The sequence below is a fragment of the Rhinopithecus bieti genome, unplaced genomic scaffold (genome assembly GCF_001698545.2).
Source record: "Rhinopithecus bieti isolate Rb0 unplaced genomic scaffold, ASM169854v2 scaffold_37314, whole genome shotgun sequence".
In the NCBI taxonomy this organism is placed as follows: Eukaryota; Metazoa; Chordata; class Mammalia; order Primates; family Cercopithecidae; genus Rhinopithecus; species Rhinopithecus bieti.
Genome location: NW_016816196.1, coordinates 858611 through 862363, shown reverse-complemented (window position 1 = coordinate 862363; position 3753 = coordinate 858611). Strand labels below are relative to the sequence as shown.

General features: G+C 43.1%; 1 protein-coding gene across 1 annotated transcript in view; it reads left to right on the top strand.

The window, feature by feature from the left end:
• UBR3 (ubiquitin protein ligase E3 component n-recognin 3) overlaps nucleotides 1-3753 on the top strand; it is a 285317-nt gene that overhangs the window by 6141 nt on the left and 275423 nt on the right. The gene's annotated exons all lie outside the window — the stretch shown is intronic.

The following is a 3753-nucleotide window of genomic DNA, read 5'->3' as shown; positions in this document are numbered from 1 at the left end:
ACCACCTCACCCGGCTAGATTTTTGTATTTTTTAGTAGAGACGGGGTTTCACCGTGTTAGCCAGGATGGTCTCGAACTCCTGAACTCGTGATCCGCCCGTCTCGGCCTCCCAAAGTGCTGGGATTACAGGCTTGAGCCACCGCGCCCGGCCATAAATTCTGTATTTTCGATCCATGTTTGGTTTAAAAATCCTTGTATAAGTGGAACCCTTGCTGTTCAAACTAGTGTTGTTCAAGGGTCAACTGTAATGTCTGACTGGCTGGTTTTGGGCTCTGATGGGATACTAACCGGAAACTGGGATTTTAAACATTTAGTTCTCAAATTTTGGTGCAGAAAATGAGGAGTTTCATGTTCTGTCCTATATTACAGATATTTTTGTCTCCTTACTTGTTCTTTCTCACGTATTCTAAGCTCCTTAAAAGATAAGGACCTCATTTTGCTATTAGCCAGAGGCCAGCACAGTCTCTTGTACTTAGTAGGTGTCAGTAATTTTGAATTAAATTGGATAAAAAAGTGGCTGCTATACTCAAAAAGTTGCTGTCAGATTACATTGCTTTAGTTATTCATGAGGTCGTATTGATTATTAAATCCATAGCAGCTTTTTTCGGAGTGCTTTCATTTTTTGTAATTTCGGAAGTAATACACATTGATTATAACATAAAAGTGGATAAAGTAAAAGTAAAGGTGCCTTTCTCCATCCTACCCCTCAGTAAGAAATTTCCCTTTCTTTTTTTTTTTTTTTTTTGAGACAGAGTCTCGCTCTGTAGCCCGGGCTGGAGTGCAGTGGCTGGATCTCAGCTCACTGCAAGCTCCGCCTCCCGGGCTTACGCCATTCTCCTGCCTCAGCCTCCCGAGTAGCTGGGACTACAGGTGCCCGCCACGTCGCCCGGCTAGTTTTTTGTATTTTTTAGTAGAGACGGGGTTTCACCGTGTTAGCCAGGATGGTCTCAATCTCCTGACCTCGTGATCCGCCCGACTCGGCCTCCCAAAGTGCTGGGATTACAGGCTTGAGCCACCGCGCCAGGCTGAAATTTCCTTCTTTTGAGCTTACTTATGTATTTAAAATACATTAGTTATAATTTATCCAGCATTTCTAGTTTTTTTTTTTTTAGAGACAGGTTCTCGCAGTGTCTCCCAGGCTTGAGTGCAGTGGTGTGACATCACAGCTCACTGCAGCGTTTACCTCCCAGGCTCAAGTGATTTCCCACCTCACCCTCCCAAGTAGTTGGGACTATAGGGACACACCGCTACACCCAGCTACATTTTTTTTTTTGTATTTTTGGTAGAGATGATATTTCACCACGTTGGCCAGGCTAGTCTTGAACTCCTGGCTTCAAGCAGTCCATCTGCCTCAGCCTCCCAAAGGGCTGGGATTATAGGCATGGGCCAGAGTGTGGTGCCTGGCCTGTGTTGTGGGAGGTTTTTAGGTTTTTTGGTCTGTGGTAGCCAGAAATTGAACCATGTGAATGTCTGGTTGAATAGTGTTACTCTCTTTAGTATCTTGTTTTTTTTCCCCTTAACATATTTATGGACACTATCTCGAAAGTTGAACTGCTTCATTTTTGAAGTTAAATAGTATATCATTGTATTTCCATGTTTTTGTAATGTACTGTGATTTTTGCAGTCAGTTCCCTACTGATAGACATTTAAATTGTTTCCAGACTTGGGCTGTTGTAAACATTGTTGCAGCAAGTATTCTCGTATACGCTTCTTCATATGTGTGTGAGCTTATGTATGAGGATAAATTCCTAGAAGTTATATCTTGGTTGAAGGAAATGTGCAAATTCAACTTTGATAGAACCCTCCTAAGAAATTAATTTACATTCCTGCCAACAATGTATGAAACAGTTTGTTTCCCCATATCCTGGCAGTATATATGGTGGTATCAATGTTTCTGATCTTTGCTGCTCTCATAAGGAAAAGTGACATCTTGTATCTTTTTTTTTTTTTTGGAGACAGAGTCTCCTTCTGTCACCCAGGCTGGAGTATGGTGGCCTGATCTCGGCTCTCTGCAAGCTCCGCCTCCTGGGTTCATGCCATTCTCCTGCTTCAGCCTTCCGAGTAGCTGGGACTACAGACGACTGCCACCGTGCCCTGCTAATTTTTTTTGTGTTTTTAGTAGAGACGGGGTTCACAGTGGTCTCAATCTCCTGATCTCGTGATCCGCCCGCCTCGGCCTCCCAAAGTGCTGGGATTACAGGCGTGAGACACCGCGCCCGGCCTCTTGTTTCGTTTGTTATCTCCCCGTCCCACTGCTCTTTCTTCCCAGCCAGGACTATTTTGAAGCAAATACCAGATGCCTTATAATTTAATTTAAAAATATTTGAGTATGCATCTGAGTAAAGACATGTGAACTCTAAAACATAACTCAAGTGTCCATCAGCAGATGAATGGATACACAATATGTGGAGTATCTATACAATGGAATATTTAGCCTTAAAAACTATAAAATTCTGACATGTTAGAATGTTACAATGTAGATAAACCTTGGAGACATTATGCCAAATGAAATAAGCCCATCACAAAAGAACAGATACTTCTGTTTATATGAAGTGCCAGGAATAGTCAAATTCATGTAGACAGAAAGCAGAATAGTGATTATCAGAGGCCAAGGGAAGGGGAGACTGGGGAGTTATTTATTTATTTATTTTTTTGCGACTCACTCTGGCATTTATTATTTTTTTGAGTCTCACTCTGTTGCCCAGGCTGGAGTGCAGTGGCACGATCTCGGCTCACTGCAAGCTCTACCTCCTAAGTTCATGCCATTCTCCTGCCTTAGCCTGCCTAATAACTGGGACTACAGGTGCCCACCACCATGCCCAGCTGAGTTGTTGTATTTTTAGTAGAGACGGGGTTTCACCACGTTAGCCCGGATGGTCTGGATCTCCTGACCTCGTGATCTGCCCGCCTCCGCCTCCCAAAGTGCTGGGATTAAAGGCGTGAGCCACTGTGCCCAGCCTGGGGAATTATTTATTTATTTATTTATTTATTTTGAACAGATACAGAGTTTCAGTTTGGGAAGATGAAAACGTCCTTGAGATCGATGGTTGTGATGGTTGCAAAACAATGTGAATGTACTTAATGCCACTAAACTGTACATTTAAGATGGTTTTAAATGGTAAATTTTATGTTATTTATATTTTACCACAATTAAAAATAATGTCAGGCATAGTGACTCGCACCTATAGTCCCAGCTATTCCCAAGGCTGAGATGGGAGTATTGCTTGAGCCTGGGAGTAAGAGGCTGCAGAGCCTGGGAGTAAGAGGCTGCAGTGCATTATGATCAGACCTGTAAATAGTCACTGCACTCCAGCCTCAGCAACATGAAGCGACCTCATCTCTTGAAAACAAAGCAAAAAACAAACAAAAAACTCCCCCAAAACCACAATACCAATACTACACCTAAAATATTCATAATTTTTTGTTTGTTTGTTTGCTCATTTTGAGATGGAGTCTCACTCTGTCACCAGGCTGGAGTGCAGTGGCACGATCTCGGCTCACTGCAACCTCTGCCTCTTGGGTTCAAGCGATTCTCCTGCCTCAGCCTCGTGAGTAGCTGGAACTACAGGCGCATGCCACCACGCCTGGTTAATTTTTTGTATTTTTAGTAGACGTGGGGTTTCACCATATTGGTCAGGCTGGTCTCGAATTGCTGACCTCAGGCAATCCACCTGCCACAGCCTCTCAAAGTACTGGGATTGCAGGCGTGAGCCACCACACCTGGCCTAATTTTTTTTTTTTTTTTTTTTTTTT